The following is an 18,809-nucleotide window of genomic DNA, read 5'->3' on the forward strand; positions in this document are numbered from 1 at the left end:
AGAACAAAAAAAATTCACAAATCATATGGAAACACAAAAGACCCTGAATAGCCAAAGCAGTCCTGAGAAAGAAAAATGGAGCTGGAGGAATCAACCCTCCTGACTTCAGATTATACTACAAAGTTACAGTCATCAAGACAGTATGGTACTGGCACAAAAACAGAAATATACACCAATAGAACAAGATAGAAAGGCCAGAAATAAACCCATGAACCTATGGGTACCTTCTTTTTGACAAGGGAGGCAAGAATATACAATGGGGCAAAGACAGCCTTTTCAATAAATGGTGCTGGGAAAACTGGACAGCTACATGTAAAAGAATGAAATTAGAACAGTTCTTAACACCATACACAAGATAAACTCAAAATGGATTAAAGACCTAAATGTAAGACCAGAAACTATAAAACTCTTAGAGGAAAACATAGGCAGAACACTTGATGACATAAATCAAAGCAAGATCCTCTAGGACCCACCTCCTAGAGTAGTAGAAATAAAAACAGAAGTAAACAAATGGGACCTGATTAAACTTAAAAGCTTTTGCACAGCAAAGGAAACTATAAGCAAGGTGAAAAGACAACCCTCAGAGTGGGAGAAAACAATAGCAAATGAAACAACTGACAAAGGATTAATTTCCAAAATATACAAGCAGCTCATACAACTCAATGCCAGAAAAAAAAACAACCCAATCAAAGAGTGGGAAGATGATCTAAACAGACATTTCTCCAAAGAAGACATACAGATGGCTAACAAACATATGAAAAGATGCTGAACATTTTTCATTATTAAAGAAATGCAAATCAAAACAACAATGAGATATTGCCTCACACCGGTCAGAATGGCCATCATTAAAAAGTCTACAAACAGTAAATGCTGGAGAGGGTGTGGAGAAAAGGGAATGCTTTTGCACTGTTGGTGGGAATATAAATTGATACAGCCATTATGGAAGACAGTATGGAGATTCCTTTAAAAACTAGAAATAAAACCACCATATGACCCAGCAGTCCCGCTCCCAGGCATATACCCGGAGGAAACAAGGGTTGAAAAAGACACATGTATCCCATTGTTCATTGCAGCACTATTTACAATAGCTAGAACATGGAAGCAACCTAGATGTCCATCGACAGATGAATGGATAAAGAAGTTGTGGTACATATATACAATGGGATATTACTCAGCCATAAAAAGGAATGCATTTGAGTCAGTTCTGATGAGGTGGATGAACCTAGAACCTATTATACAGAGTGAAGTGAGTCAGAAAGAGAAAGAATAATATCATATTCTAATGCACATATATAGAATCTAGAAAAATGGTTCTGAAGAATTTATCTACAGGGCAGCAATGGAGAAACAGACAGAGGAAATAGACTTGTGGACATGGGGAGGGGAGGGGAGAGGGTGAGATATATGGAAACAGTAACATGGAAACTTACATAGCCATATGTAAAATAGATAGCCAACGGGAATTTGCTGTATGGCTCAGGAAACTCAAACAGGGGCTCTGTATCAACCTAGAGGGGTGGGATGAGGAGGGAGATGGGAGGGAGTTTCAAAAGGGAGGGGATATATATATACCTATGGCTGATTCATGTTGAGATTTTACAGAAAACAACAAAATTCTATAAAGCAATTATCCTTCAATAAAAAATAATTTTTTTTAAAAGGGAGGGGATATATGTATCCCTGTGGCTGATTCATGTTGATGTTGACAGAAAACAACAAAATTCTGTAAAGCAATTATCATTCATTAAAAAAATATATAAAACTAAAAAAGTTAAAAGGCTCAAATCCAAGAGTTCCAATGAATTTATTTAAAAAGAAAGAAAGAACGAAATGTTTATGCTCCTTCAAGGTTTCAGGCATTGTGCTAACACTAGGGTTTCAGTAATGAGTAGAGTGCTCATGGAGCAAAGTTGTTTTCCTTGGGTGGTGGGCATTAAATATTAGATTAAAATCACACAGTTAATGAAGGAAGAAAAAAAAGTATGATGTGGAAAGAACATTCTGGGCCAGTTGAGGCTTGGAGCAGCCTGGGCGCTACCAGAGAAGCACAGTGGCTGGACGGTGGTGAAGGAGGCTGGGGACTTAGGGAGTACCTAGACCATGTCAGATCTCACAGGCCATGTTAAAGTTGTACCATGGTGTGTAGCATCTGTCATTGGGTCAAGCAGAAGACAGTTAATTCCTCAGGGAAGTTCCACCTGCACAGCTAGTCCTCTGCACAGAGAAGGGTCCTTTCTACAGAATAGTCCATAGGATGACAAGTTAGAACTTCAAAAAAAACATATAACTTTTCCCTCTTTTGGTTAATATAATACATGTTTGTTGTAAAGAAAAGCATGGAGAAGGGAAAAATATCATCCAAAATACTGTCACCAGTGGAATTGGAATCACATTGTGTATTTGGCACAGTGCTTTTTTTCATTTGATAATATATCATACTCTTTTTTGATGTAATATTTTTTTCTCTAGTTACAACTGGAAAAAAAAAAAAAAACACCTACATGTCTGTTACTCCCCTGATGGCTGGCGCGGTCATGGACAAAGATGTTATCTCTCCCCAAATAGTTTTCAAAAGATATCTGACACACATTTCATGAACTGCTAACTCTTCCTGCTGAAGTTCTATTTAAATTGGTCTGTGGTATTCTAAGTATTTCGTGTCTCTATCTTGCTCTCCAGTTTTTGAAAGGGAAGGAAAGGCAAAGGAATCAGTCATCTGGGCAAAGGTCTCAAACAGCAAACATGAATGTTCATAAAACTGTCTACCCACATAACCTTAAATATAAGTCAGAGTCTCAGGACACACTCCACATTGCCCTATTTACACCTACTTAGCCCCATCCAGGGTTTCATTTATTTGTTCTACGCATTTTTATAGGGTCTATTCTGTGCTATCATCTAAGCTACTCTCTGGAGACATACAGATAAATAAGATACAGTCCTGGACTTCTCTGGTGATCCAGTGGTTAGTAATCCTCCTGCCAATGTGGGGGGCATGGATTTGATCATTGGTCCAGGAAGATTCCACATACCAAGGGCCAGCTAAGCCCATGTACCACAAGAGAAGCCATTGCAATGAGAAGCCCATGCTTTGAAACTATAAAATTGCTGCTCACCATAACTAGAGAAAGCCCACACACAGCAACAAAGACCCAGCGCAGCCAAAAAAGAAAAAAAAAAAGAAGCCGTATTTAAAAAAAAAAAAAAAAAATTGCAGTCTTGGTCCTGATGGAACTCAAAGACCAAGTGAAGAGACAAATATAGAAATTTAATTGTAACGATATGGAGGAGACTGTGTATACACATGTGCGAATCCCACAAAAGGATATCTACCTCAGTCTGACGGTGGCAGTGGACAGGTAATTGGAAAGGATGCTTAGAGAAGGTGACCCTTGAGCTGAGTAAAATAAGTCAGATTCTTTTGTGCAAGCTCAGTGGTTGGACATGCACGCACAAGAATACTCTAAACTCAGCAGATGAACTAGGAAGTGGTTTTTGTATTAAAAGTATTTTTATCCTTCGAGGAGCATATGTGTCTGGGGCCCTTTGATTACCAGAAGGCTGTGATAACCACAGAAGGGTTATCACCCTACAGTTGAACACTAAAAACACAATTAAATGAGTGACCTTTTTGTACATGAATACCATGGATAGTCTCTCAAAGTCACTGAGGAAGTGAAACAAAGATATTGTTACATTTTTAGTTACTATTATGGAGCCCCTGTTTTAAAGCCTATATATCATTCAATTCCCATAACAGTCTTCTTGGTTAGTTCCATCTGAACAGCTGGCTCATCTACTCAGAGATTATTATGATATACATTTTGTTAAAAAGTAAATTGCAACTTGGAGGATTATAGCATGCCAGAGCTGATAAATGAAGAAGAGGGGGTTCAAACTCAAGTTTAGCTGAAATGACCATACTAAAATGTGGGTTTTCCATTAAATTCATTAAAAAGCACTTTCTGGAAAAAGAAGAAGTGGTCCTTCTGACCCCCTTCTCTTGATTTTCTGGTGAATATTCCATGCATGAACTCTGGTAATTAAAGATGAATCACGAGTGAAACTAAATCAAGCTACTTCTTGTATCAAGACTAATAACAGCTTCACACATTCTCCAGGTTGATTTCCCCTACAATATTCTAGAGGCAAGAGCACCAAACACAGAATAAAAATACAAATTTAGCATTCAAAATACCACCTCTAGTTCAGAAAAGTACTCCTTCCAGTTAGTTAAGCTTTTTATTTAAGGATTAAGCAATTTGTGCAGTCAGGCCTCTTAGACCAATATCCAACTATGTAATAGCATTCCCATCAACAACCATTTATTGAATGTCTGTTACATGTAGAACATTGTTCTAGGACTTGGGACTTCACAAAGTTATGACACTTGGTCTGCTAAGTCTGCATGGAACACTGCCTCTAGGACCTTTCAATTTAGTTGGAGATATAAGCCAGATGCAAATAAAGGAGAAAAGCCTAAATGAAAGAATGCATGCCCAGGAGGATAATTAGGGCCACCAGGGTTCAGGAGAGAGCAGCTATGAGCTAGGGTGCATGAAGGGTACAGAACTGGAGGTGCATCTTGTGGTTTCTGCTCCCAACCCACAAGTCAAGGCGAGGTCATCCTCACATGGCTCACACAAACAGACAGCTTGTTCTATCACATTTGACTCTGAACAACTGCAAAGTATTAATTCATGTTACATGTGTAATTTACCATTGGCTCTTGGTATCTATGGTCCTTCCACATTCGGTTGGGGATTCAGCCAACAGTCCATGTAACACTGTAGTATTTACTACTGAAAAATATCTGCATATAAGAGGATCCAGCCAGTTCAAATCTATATTATTCAAGGGTCAAGTGTATTTCTTAAAGTGCTAATATTTATTGGGTTTTAGAAATTTAACAACTTCAGATTAAGAAGAGAAGAATTGCAGGGGAGAAATGTATTCTACACTTCCAACACAGACAAACACACACACATATGTACACACACTGTACATACACTTTTTTTTTTAATTAAAGAGTGTTATTTTTAACTGTGGGAGCTTCCCACATGGCTTAGTGGTAAAGAATCTGCATGCCAATGCAGGAGACATAGGAGACATGGGTTCCATCCCTGAATTGGGAAGATCCCTTAGCCAGGGAAATAATAACCCACTCCAGTATTGTTGCCTGGAGGATCTGATAGTCAGAGGAACCTGTTGGGTTACAGTCCATAGGGTCACAAAGAGTCAGACACAACTGAAGTGAATGAGCACACACATACACATATTTTTTTACTGTAATGAATGTATGAATCTGGTGAATATACAAGTTTTCCTTTTTCTTTATTGCTTGCCCCTATTATAAGTTCCTAAAGTCAGATTCAAATGTATGTCCTTCTTTGAGACCCTAGACTTGCACTGGCAGGAAGAGTCTGAACACTATTAAGGGGCCAGTATCAGGCCAATTTTAGCTTAGGGCTGAGTCCATGGAGACTGAATGAGGGAAACCCTAGGGGCCAGTGACTGGGGAGTCCGGGACCAAATCCTGAAGGAGATCAGGAGCCAAAACCCTGAGGCTACAAACAGCATCAAGGCTAAACGGTAGGTGAGGAGGCCAAGGGAGACTGGGCAGACAGACTAGAATGCAAGAGAGGAGCCTACCGTCTTTCTTGGTTGACTTAAGTCCAGGAAGGTCAGAATGGTCAGGAAGGTCAACAAAGGTTAACACCCTCTGCTTCACTCTAAAAGGAAAGTTTCACAAAGGATTTGGAGAACGGGAGTGATTCTGGTTTGGCGTCAGCAGTAAGTCTTCAAGTACTTGAAGGACTGCTGTGTGGAAAAGGATCTATATTTTCTGTGACACCTGATGTGGTCGGCATGGGACCAGCACACAGCTAAAGGCTGTACAGGCAGCGGCAGGCTCTGTAAGAAAAGCAAGGCTGTGGCCTTTCATCTGAGTGCCAGGTACTCTGGGCAACCACAAGTACCTCCTCTGCTGGTTGGGCCTGAACCCCACTCTCCCTCAGAAGACTGTGCGTTTCTCCAGTGCAGGCACTGTGTCTTAGTCACTTTTGTAACCTCTGGCTCTTAGTGTACTTACTAAAAACCTATTCAAGTCACATCAGATTCCTGGCATCTGAGAAGTCTTCTCTCTCAGCCAGCCATCTATTCAGAGCAGTGATACTGTCTTTGCCTGTAACACTCAATGCTCTTCCATAGCCCTGGTTGGACTGGCACCCTCTCCACAGCCTGCATTAGCCCATAGCCCACAGAATGTTCTTGCATTCAGAACCATGAACCCCTTGTCCTCTTCCACCACATGCTTTTCAGTTGAACAAAAATATATAGAATTGAAAGCAGCACTAGGTCTTTTTTCTTTAACAGATAGATTGTGTGTGTGTGTTCAGGTGCTCAGTTGTGTCTGACTCTTTGTGAGCCTGTGGACTGCAGCACACTGGTATTGTGGGAAATGACTCCCTGAACAGTGTCTCTGCTCTGAAACTGGGGCTCAGAAGAGCCTGCTTGTGCAGTCTGACCAAGCGAGTTCTTACACAGAGGGTGTAGAGTTCCCAGGCATAATTAGAACAAAGGCAGCTTTAATTGTGGCTTCCACTGGCCTGAGGGTCCCTGAGTGAGTCCTACAAGGATAGGTAATTTTGAATTATGCTTCAAAATTATTTGCATGTAAATTTAAAAATTGCTTCCTTTCCTTGTGAATATCTTTGTTATAAAAATGTGTAATTTACTGAAATACATGTAAATTCTGGCCATGGCATTAAACAATAGATTATCATAACATAGAGAAATGGGAAAATGGCAGCTGTATAAAATCACTTAGCTGGAAGTAATCAAATCAAGTCCAAATTTTTAATCTTCAAATAATTCCATGTTCCTGGCTCCTAATAAAAGGGAATTGTCTTACCAAGAGTTATAATAGTCTCCTAGGGATTTGCTCTCCTTTAACAATAAAGAGACAGGAAAAGGTGTCATTTGAGGTTTTAATTTGGCTGACTCATTCATGAGTAAACTATGTGTACCAAGTGTTCTCTTTCTATAGCTAAAGTTTATTGTTTTACTCTGTTATTACAGTAAAATTATGATTTTTAGCTCTTCTGTCAATGTAATTAATAAAACTTTCCGCAGGAAGTCTTTTGCTGAAATGAAAATATAAAAGCAATATATTCTCTTATAAAGGATCCCTACCCATACAGAAAGTTTAAAAGAAAAGTGAAAATCATCCATTATATCACCTCACCCAAAGATAACCACTATTAACTTGGTAGGCTTTCAGAATTTTTTTAATTCATATATTCAGAAAAATTTTTTCAACAAAACTATATTACAGTTTTATTTTTATATTTTGGTTCTTAAAACTAAACCATATATTAAGGACATCTTTTCTTATTAATAAATATATACCTACATCAGCCTTCATAAGGGCTGCATAATATTCCATTATATAATATGCCATAACTTATTTAAAATATCCCATATTGATAAAAATCTTGCTATCATAAATAATACTGCAAAACATTGTAGGATATATATCTTTGCCTATATCTGTCCTATAATTTCTCTAGGAAAATTACTAGAAGTGGATTTACTAGGGCAAAACCTATGTGCATTTAAAATATTGACAGAAACTATTTCATCATTCTCCAGATAAAAATATAAATTTGACTTCTATCACCAGTAGGGTATGAAAGTGTTCATTTCTTCAGTTTTGCTCTAATGCTCACTTTATCAATTTTATAACTTAAGAAACTTGGCCAAACTGATAAATAACTACCAATTTAAGAAACTTCACCAAACTGATAAATAACTGCAACAAAAATCTCATTTTTCTAATTTTTATGAAAAATTTTAAAATTTTCTAAATTTTATGAATTTTTCTCATTTTTTTAATTTTAATTTTAGATTACTAGAGAGTTTATCTAATCTGTAGTATTTTGAGACTATAACACAAAAAACTGGGACACTTTCCACTTAACAAGCTTGGGGACTTTGGTACAGTCACTGGCAGTGAGGTGTGAATGGTGGCAGTCTCAACAGAGGTGAAAAACGACAGAAAACATAGATGTCCAAGACGTAAACATGAACTGCTCCGTGGGTTTTTGGCTGCTGCTTTTGTAGTTATTCAGTTCTTGCCCATTTTTAAAAGATTATCTTATTTCTGGGGACTGCATTGTTAGACTTAAAGAGGAGAATTCAGATCAACATGTGAACCTGAATAATAAAAAAAAACAAAACTCCATAAATACTCTGGAATACTTGGCATCCAAATATCTTGGTTATCAAAATGAGTCACTGAACAAAATACATATTAACTCCAGCTGTGACATTAAACAATACATCAAAATATAATAAAAACTGGAAAAACAGCAACTATATGAAGTCACTTAGCTGAAAGGAATCACATCAAGTCTGAGTTTTTGAGGCTCAAATAATTCTATGGATTCTGGCCCTTGATAAGATGGAATTGTTTTTCTCAGAGATTTCTCAGAGGTTATGAGATGATGGGGACCCTGCATAACTCTAAATGAAACATTGGGGTCCTACTACTGCAAGGCAAGGGACGGAGTGGTTCTTTCTGAACAAAGTGGTCTGCTGGTAATCACTAAACGCCTTTTAGGTCGAATCCATTTTTTTCCAGTCTACTTTACTCAGAATGTCGAGCTTTCAGTAGTTGGTTTTTAATAAGTATCTGAGTTGTGTGGCCTTGGGCAAGTGGCTTATATTCCCTTAGTTCAACTTTCCTTATGTGAACTATCTAAACAATGAAGAGGTTGCATAGTGTACCATGACCAATTGGGATTTGCCCCAGGAAAGCAAAATTGTTTTAACATTAGAAAATCAGTTATGTAATTCTCCATATTAAGAGAGTAAAGAAGAAAAGCATGTAAACTTCTCAATATACACAAAAAATGTTCAGTGAAATTCAACATCCATTTATTTAAAAACAATTAGAATGTTAGGAAACTTCTGTAATGTAATAAGTGTTATCTAAAAGAAAATCTTTAATAAGCATTCTACTGAGTAGTGAAACACTGTAAACGTTCCCTGTAAGATCAGTAGTCAGACAAGATCCCACTGTTTCCACTATTCAGTATTGCACTAGATGTCTTAGACGAGAAATAAAAAACAAAGATTACTCTAATTTCATTCTTTTACATGTAGCTGTCCAGTTTTTACAGTACCACTTACTGAAGACACTGTCTTTTCATCATTGTATATTCTTGCCTCTTATTTGGCAGATTGACCATAAATACATGGGATTCTTTCTGGGCTCTCTGTTCTGTCCCATTGATCTATGTGACTTTTTCTGTCAGTGCCATACTGTTTTGATTACTAGAGTTTTGTATTATAGTGTGAAGTCAGGAAGCATGATTCCTCAGGCTCTGTTCTTCTTTCTCAAAAATCTTTTGGCTATTCAGAGTCTTTTTGTTTCCATACAAATTTTAAAGTTAGTTCTGTGAAAAATGTCATTGGTCTTTTGGTAGGGATTGCACTGAATGTAGATTGTCTTGAATAATAAGGTCTTTTGGCAATATTAATTCTCCCTATCCAAGAACATGGTATATCTTTCCATCTGTTTGTATTATCTTAAGTTTCTTTCATCAGTGTCTTGCAGTTAACCAAGTATAGACCTTTTACCTCCTCAGGTAGGTTTATTCCTAGATATTGTATTCTTTTTGACCCAATGGTAAATGAGATTGTTTTCTTAATTTCTTTTCCTGAGAGTTTGTTGTTAGTGTATAGAAATGTAGATTTCTATATATTAATTTTTTAATTTTTTTCTTGAAGGATAATTGCTTTACAGAATTTCGTTGGTTTCTGTCAAACCTCAATATGAATCAGCCATAGGTATATATATATCCTCTCTCTTTTGAACCTCCACCCATCTCCCTCCCCATCCCACCCCTCTAGGTTGATTCAGAGCCCCTGTTTGAGTTTCCTGAGCCATACAGCAAATTCCCGTTGGCTATCTATTTTACATATGGTAATGTAAGTTTCCATGTTACTGTTTCCATACATCTCACCTTCTCCTCCCCTCTCCCCATGTCCATAAGTCTATTTTCTCTGTCTGTTTCTCCACTGAGCTCTGTAAATAAGTTCTTCAGTAACACTCTTCTAGATTCTGTATATATGTGTTAGAATATGATATTATTCTTTCTCTTTCTGATTCACTTCACTCTGTATAACAAGTTCTAGGTTCATCCACCTCATCAGAACTGACTCAAATGCATTCCTTTTTATGGCTGAGTAATATTCCATTGTGCATATGTACAACAACTTCTTTACCCATTCCATCTGTTGATGGATATCTAGGTTGTGTCCATGTTCTAGCTATTGTAAATAGTGCTGCAGTGAACAATGGGATATATGTGTCTTTTTCAACCCTGGTTTCCTCAGGGTATATGCCTAGGAGTGGGATTGCTGGGTCATATGGTAGTTTTATTCCTAGTTTTTAAGGAATCTCCATACCATCTTCCATAGTGGCTGTATCAATTTACATTCCCACCAACAGTGCAAGAGCACTCCCTCTTCTCCACACCCTCTCAAGAATTTATTGTTTGTAGACATTTTGATGATGGCCATTCTGACCACTGTGAGGTGATATCTCATTGTGGTTTTTATTTGCATTTCTCTAATAATGAATAATGTTCAGCATCTTTTCATGTGTTTGTTAGCCATCTGTATGTCTGTTTAGGTCTTTTCCCCACTTTTTGATTGGATTGTTTGTTTTCCTGGTATTGATTTGTATGAGCTGCTTGTACATTTTGGAAGTTAATCCTCTGTCAGTTGCTTCAGTTGCTATTATTTTCTCCCATTCTGAGGGTTGTCTTTTCATCTTCCTTATACTTTCCTTTACTGTACAAAAGCTTTTAAGTTTAATGAGGTCCCAGTTGTTTACTTTTATTTCTATTTCTGCTACTCTAGGAGGTGGGCCCTAGAGGATCTTGCTTTGATTTATGTCATCAAGTGTTCTGCCTATGTTTTCTCTGAGAGTTTTATATTTTCTGGTCTTACACTTAGGTCTTTAATCCATTTTGAGTTTATCTTTGTGTATGGTGTTAGGAAGTGTTCTAATTTCATTCTTTTACATATAGCTCCACCCGTTATCCCAGCACCATTTATTGAAGAGCCTGTCTTAGCCCCATTGTATATTCTTGCCTCCTTTGTCAAAAATAAGTCACCCATAGGTTCATGGGTTTATTTCTGGCCTTTCTATCTTGTTCCATTGGTGCATATTTTTATATTTGTTCCAGTACCATACTGGCTTGATGACTGTAGCTTTGTAGTATAATCTGAAGTCAGGAGGGTTGATTCCTCCAGCTCCATTCTTCTTTCTTAGGACTGCTTTGGTTATTCAGGGTCTTTTGTGTTTCCATATAAACTGCGAAATTTTTTTGTTCTAGTTCTGTGAAAAATGCCTTTGGTAATTTGATAGGGATTGCACTGAATCTGTAGATTGCGTTTGGTAGTATAGGCATTTTCACAATATTGATTCTTCCTACCCAGGAACATGGAATATCTCTCCATCTGTTTATGTCATCTTTGATTCTTTCATTGGTGTCTTATCATTTTCTGTGTACAGTTCTTTTGTGTCCTTAGGTAAGTTTATTCCTAGATATTTAATTCTTTTTGTTGCAATGGTGAATGCAATTGATTCCTTAATTTCTCTTTCTGATTTTTCATTGTTAGTATATAGAAATGCAAGTGATTTGTGTGTATTGATTTTGTATCCTGAGACTTTGCTAAATTCTCTGATTAGCCCTAGGAATTTTCTGATGCTATCTTTAGGGTTTTCTATGGGCAGTATCATGTCATCTGCAAACAGTGAGAGCTTTACTTCTTTTCTGATCTGCATTCCTTTGCTTTCTTTTTCTTCTCTGATTGCTGAGCTAGGATTTCCAGAACTATGTTGAATAATAGTGGTAAAAGTGGACACCCTATTCTTGTTTCTAATATTAGGGGGAATGCATTCTGTTTCTCACCATTGAGAATAATGTTTGCTATAGGATTATCATAGTAGGCCTTTACTATATTGAGGTAGGTTCCTTCTATGCCCATTTTTCGAAGAATTTTAATCATAAATGGGTGCTGAATTTTGTCAAAGGCTTTTTCTGCATCTATTGAGATGTTCATATGGTTTTTATCTTTCAATTTCATAATATGGTGTATCACATTGATTGATTTGTGTATACTGAAGAATTCTTGCATCTCTGGAATAAACCCAACTTGATCATGGTGTATGAGCTTTTTGATGTGTTGCTGAATTCTGTTTGCTAAAATTTTGTTGAGGACTTTTGCATCTATGTTCATCAGAGACATTGGCCTGTAGTTGTGTGTGTGTGTGTGTGTGTGTGTGTGTGTGTGTGTGTTGTCTTTGTCTGGTTTGGTATCAGGGTGATGGTGGCCTCATAGAATGAGTTTAGAAGTATTCCTTCCTCTGCAATTTTTTGAAAGAGTTTTAGAAGGATAGGCATTAGCTCTTCTCTAAATGTTTGATAGAATTCTCCTGTGAAGCCATCTGGTCCTGTGATTTTGGTTTTTGGGAGATTTTTAATCAAAGCTTCAATTTCAGTACTTATAATTGGCTTGTTCATAATTTCTATTTCTTCCTTGTTCAGTCTTGGAAGTTTGAACTTTTATAAGAATCTATCCATTTCCTCCAGGTTATCTATTTTATTGCCATATAGTTGTTCATAATAATCTCTTATAATCCTTTGTATTTCTGCATTGTCTGTTGTAACCTCTCCTTTTTCATTTCTAATTCTGTCGATTTGATTCTTCTCTGTTTTTCTTGATAAATCTGGATAAAGGTTAATCAATTTTATCTTCTCAAAGAACCAGCTTTTAGTTTTATTAATCTTTACTATTGCTTATTTCATTTCTTTTTCATTTATTTCTGCTCAGATCTTTATGATTTCTTTCCTTCTGCTAATTTGGGGGCTTTTTTGTTCTTTTTCCAGTTGTTTTAGGTGTAAAGTTAGGTTGTCTATTCGATGTTTTTCTTGTTTCTTGAGGTAGGATTGTATTGCTATAAATTTTCCTCTTAAAACTGTTTTCCTGCATCCCTTAGATTTTTAGTTGTGTTTTCATTGTCATTTGTTTCTAGAATTTTTTTATTTCTTCAGTAAACTGATGGTTATTTGGAAACATGTTGTTTAATCACCACATGTTTGTGTTTCTTACAATATTTTTCTTGTAATTGATATCTAGTCTTATGGCGTTGTGGTTGGAGAAGATGCTTGATATGATTTCAATTTTCTTAAATTTACTGAGGTTTGATTTGTGACCCCAAGATGTGGTCTGTCCTGGAGAATGTTCCATGTGCACTTGAGAAGAAGGTGTATTCTCCTGCATTTGGATGGAATGTCCTGAAGATGTTGATGAGATCCATCTCATCTAATGTATCATTTAAGACTTGTGTTTCCTTATTAATTTTCTGTTTTGATGATCTGTCCATTGGTGTGAGTGGAGTGTCAAAGTCTCCTACTATAATTGTGTTACTGTCAACTTCTCCTTTTTTGTCTGTTAGTGTTTGTCTTATGTATTGAGGTGCTCCTATGTTGGGTGCACAGACATTTACAATTGTTGTGTCTACCTCTTGGAATGATCTCTTGATTATTATGTACTGTCCTTCCTTATCTCTTGTAATCTTCTTTATTTTAAGGTCTATTTTATCTGATATGAGGATTGCTACTCCAGCTTTCTTTTGCTTCCCATTTTCATGGAATATCTTTTTCCATCCTCTCACTTTCAGTCTATATGTGTCTTGAGGTCTGAAGTGGGTTTCTTGTAGATAGCATGTATATGGGTCTTGTTTTTGTATCCGCTCAGCCAGTCTGTGTCTTTTGGTTGAAGCATTTAGTCCATTTACATTTAAAGTAATTATTGACATATCTGTTCCTATTGCCATTTTATTCATTGTTTGGGGTTGATTTTGTAGATCTGTTTTCTTCTCTTGTGTTTCTTGACTATATAAGTCCCTTTAACATTTGTGGTAAAGCTGGTTTGGTGGTACTGAATTCTCTTAACTTTTGCTCATCTGAGAAACAAAATTGATTGATTTCTCCATCAATTTTGAATGAGGTCTTTGCCAGGTACAGTAATCTTGGTTGTAGATTTTTGCCTTTCAGTACTTTAAATAGATCCTGTCATTCCCTTCTGGCCTGCAGAGTTTCTGCTGAAAGATCACCTGTTAAGTGTATGGGATTTCCCTTGAATGTTACTTGTTGCTTCTCCCTTGCTGATTTTAATATTCTTTCTTTGTATCTAGTATTTGTTAGTTTGATTAGTATGTGTCTTGGTGTGTTTCTCCTTGGGCTACCCTGTATGGGACTCTGTGCCTCTTGGACTTGAATGACTATTTCCTTTTCCATATTGGGGAAATTTTCAACTATAATCTCTTCAAATATTTTCTCATTCCCTTTCTTTTTCTCATCTTCTTCTGGACTCCTATAATTTGAATATTGGTGCCTTTGATATTGTCCCAGAGGTCTCTGAGACTATTCTCAGTTCTTTTTACTTTATTCATTTTACTTTATTCTGCTCTTCAGAAGTTATTTCCACCATTTTATCTTCCAGCTCAATTATTCATTCTTCTGCTTTAGATATTCTGCTATTGATTCCTTCTAGAGTATTTTTAATTTCAGTAATTGTGTTATGTGTCTCTGTATGTTTATTCTTTAATTCTTTTTGTCTTTTTTAATTGATTCTTGCATTTTCCCCATTTTGTTTTCAAGGTTTTTGATGATCTTTACTATCATTATTCTGAATTCTTTTTCTGGTAGTTTGCCTATTTCCTCTTCATTTATTTGAACTTCTGTGTTTCTGATTTGTTCCTTCATTTGTGTAGTATTTCTCTGCCTTTTCACTTTTTTCTTTTTTTTAATTATTGTATTTGAGGTCTCCTATTCCCAAGCTTCAAGGTTGAATTCTTTCTTCCTTTTAGTTTCTGCCCTCTAAGGTTGGCCCAGTGGTTTGTGTAAGCATTGTCTAGGGTGAGATTTGTGCTGAGCTTTTCTGTTTCTGTTTGTTTGTTTTTCCTCTGATGGGCAAGACTGAGTGAGATGGTAATCCTGTCTGCTGATGATTGGGTGTGTATTTTTTTGCTTGTTGTTTAGATGAGGCATCCTGCACAGGGTGCTACTGGTTGGGTGATGCCGGGTCTTTTTTTTACAGTGGCTTCCTTTGTGTGAATTCTCACTATTTGATACTACCTGGGGTGAATTCTCTGGGAGTCTAGGATCTTGGAGTCAGTGCTCCCACTCCAAAGGCTCTGGGCTTGATTTCTGGTCAGAAATGAAGATTCCACAAGTGGTTTATTATGGCATTAAGTGAGATTAAAACAGATATCAAAAACAAGAAACCAAAGGTGAACCCCAAACAAATGACAGTTACAAAATCAGGTAAATAATAATTAAAATAATGCTGCTGCTGCTAAGTCACTTCAGTCGTGTCCAACTCTGTGTGACCCCATAGAGGGCAGCCCACCAGGCTCCTCCATCCCCAGGATTCTCCCAGAAAGAACACTGGAGTGGGTTGCCATTTCCTTCTCCAGTGCATGAAAGAAAACTGAAAGTGAAGTCGCTCAGTCGTGTCTGACTCTTTGCGACCCTATGGACTGTAGCCTACCAGGCTCCTCCATCCATGGGATTTTCCAAGCAAGAGTACTGGAGTGGGTTGCCATTTCCTTCTCCAATTAAAATAATGGAACTTACACATATACATATACACCCATGAGCAAAGTCAAAACAGTCCAACAAAAATAAAATACAGTAGGTTGAGCTGGTGAACAAAGAAAACCAAAAATGATATCTTTCAGAACAAAACTAACTAAAGCGCAAACTGGAAAACAAAACTAAAGCAAGGTGCCAATTGGGAAGTAAAGAAATGAAAATAAAACTTGTAAATATGTTAAGAGGAAAGGAAATAAAGAATAGATATGAAAATTTAAATAGAGGTAGATAAGGAAGTACTGCACTTTGGACTCTTTTGTTGCCATGATGGCTACTCCATTTCTTCTAAGGGATTCCTGCCCACAGTAGTAGATATAATGGTCCTCTGAGTTAAATTCACCCATTCCAGTCCATTTTAGTTCACTGATTCCTAGAATGTCGATGTTCACTCTTGCCATCTCCTATCCCTGCTTATTTAACTTATATGCAGAGTACATCATGAGAAACGCTGAGCTGGAAGAAGCACAAGCTGGAATCAAGATTGCTGGGAGAAATATCAGTAACCTCAGATATGCAGATGACACCACCCTTATGGCAGAAAGTGAAGAGGAACTAAAGACTCTCTTGATGAAAGTGAAAGAGGAGAGTGAAAAAGTTGGCCTAAAGCTCAACATTCAGAAACCTAAGATCATGGCATCTGGTCCCATCACTTCATGGCAAATAGATGGGGAAACAGTAGAAACAGTGTCAGACTTTACTTTGTGGGGCTCCAAAATCACTGCAGATGGTGACTGCAGCCATGAAATTAAAAGACGTTTACTCCTTGGAAGGAAAGTTATCACCAACCTAGATAGCATATTCAAAAGCAGAGACATTACTCTGCCAACAAAGGTCCATCTAGTCAAGGCGATGGTTTTCCCGTGGTCATATATGGATGTGAGAGTTGGACTGTGAAGAAAGCTGAGCACCGAAGAGTTGATGCTTTTAAACTGTGGTGTTGGAGAAGACTCTTGAGAGTCCCTTGGACTGCAAGGACATCCAACCAGTCCATTCTAAAGGAGATCAGTCCTGGGTGTTCTTTGGAAGGACTGATGCTAAAGTTGAAACTCCAGTACTTTGGCCACCTCATGCAAAGAGTTGACTCATTGGAAAAGACTGATGCTGGGAGGGATTGGGGGCCGGAGGAGAAGGGGATGACAGAGGATGAGATGGCTGGATGGCATCACTCGTTGGACATGAGTTTGAGTAAACTCCAGGAGTTGGTGATGGACAGGGAGGCCTGGTGTGCTGTGATTCATGGGGTTGCAAAGAGTTGGACACTACTGCGACTGAACTGAACTGAAGATAAGGAATATTTATATACATTAAAGATTAACTGCAAGGAGAAAAGAACCATAAGAAAAGCAAACAGAGGAATAAATGTAGAAAAAATAGTAATAGGTTTTAAAAAAAGGGAAAGAAGGAGGGGGAAAAAAAAAAGGAAAACTCCACAGAACTGCAAAAGCCCAACATAGAGGCAGAGGTTTATAACAACATGTGACAGGAGGAAAAAAAATGTGACTGAGAAAAAATATCTCAAAAGTTTAATTAGATTTAATAGTGCCAACAAAATTGACAACTACAACAGAGGGAGGAAAAGGGGGTGGGGAAGAAAAATATCCAAAATAATCTACAGAACAAGTCAAAGCATAAGAATAATAACTGTTTTTCTTGAGTCATTGCTGTTAGAGTCCTTTCCCTTGCTGGGAGTCAAGTCCACTTCACCTCCCTAGGATGCCCTCCAACACTGTGCTGGTGGTCTCTATACCTGCTGTGGGAACAGCTCAGATTCTAATCTGGTCCTACTCCTGTGTGCTCTTGCCTCCACATACAACTATCAGAACTAGTGTGTTTTCCTTTGTGGGAGCTCACGATGTGCTTTTATATATTCCATAGACACAGTCTGCCTAGTTGATAGTGTGGATTGAATCTACAGCCTGAATAGCTTGTGGGAAGGTTTTGGGTCTTCTTCCTTAGCCACACTGCCCCTGGGTTTCAAGTGTGGTTTTATTTCCACCTCTGCATGTGGGTAGTCCACTGGGGTTTGCTCCTGAGGCTGCCCTGGAGGATTTGGGTCTGTCCCTGTGAGGGCCAGATGTGGAGGTGGTGCATCTGCTTGGGTCGCAGGGGTTCTGGTAGCACCAGGTACTCATGAGAGTTCGCAGCTAGGGCAGCAGGAACTATAGTGCTCTAGAAGGGTATGGCAACCAGTATTTGCCAATACACTCCAGTATTCTTGCCTGGAGAACCCCCCTCCCTGACAGAGAAGCCTGGCAGGCCACAGTCTACAGGGTCTCAAAGAGTCAGATACTACCGAAGTGACCCTGTGAGTATAGATGCAAGACTTTTTTTGCCTGTGGCATCTCTGCCCTAGTGAGGATTGAGCTTGAAAGTGGCACAGCTGCTTGACTTGCCAGGACCCTGGCAGCGCCAAGTGTGCAGGGACACAGACTGCCTCCGCCGCAGGAGTTATGGCTTTATCAGAGTCTTTTTTCAACCCTCTTGTAGCTGGTGATAAGAAGGTCTCTTTGGCCAATCTTTCTCCATAGCTCCGCCTGTTCAGGCACTTAGAAGGCTCCCTTGCCTGGGGTCCTTTCTCTGTTGTTCAGTGCGTCAGACACTTAAAGGGGTACCCTGGGTGGGGTCCTACTTTGTAGTTCAGTACATCAGTCACTTAAAGAAGCACCCTTTCAGGGCAGACACTTGAAGGGCACCCTGGGTCAGACACTTAAAGGGCACCCTGGGTGGGGTCCTACTCTGTAGTTCAGTGCGGTCAGGCGTTTGATGGGCCAGCCTCTCTATTATTTGGCTGCGGATGCTGGTGTGTGGAGACAGAGAGACTGTGGTGATGGCTCCACCCACTACGTGTGACTCAGCAATATTGCCTTGCTTCCATGGCTGCCTAACTTTCCTCTACAGGCATTTCCCACCACAATCTCCTCCCTCACATCCCCTCTATCCGTCTCTCCACAGTCAACAGCAGCCCTTGCCCTGGGATTGCTCCACAATCCCTAAACTCCAGCTCCCAGCTGCTGCGCCTTCCAGGGGACCTGTGTCCCTATATGGGGTATGTATAGATGCGACAAGTAC

The sequence above is a fragment of the Bos indicus x Bos taurus genome, chromosome 16 (assembly GCF_003369695.1).
Source record: "Bos indicus x Bos taurus breed Angus x Brahman F1 hybrid chromosome 16, Bos_hybrid_MaternalHap_v2.0, whole genome shotgun sequence".
NCBI lineage: Eukaryota > Metazoa > Chordata > Mammalia > Artiodactyla > Bovidae > Bos > Bos indicus x Bos taurus.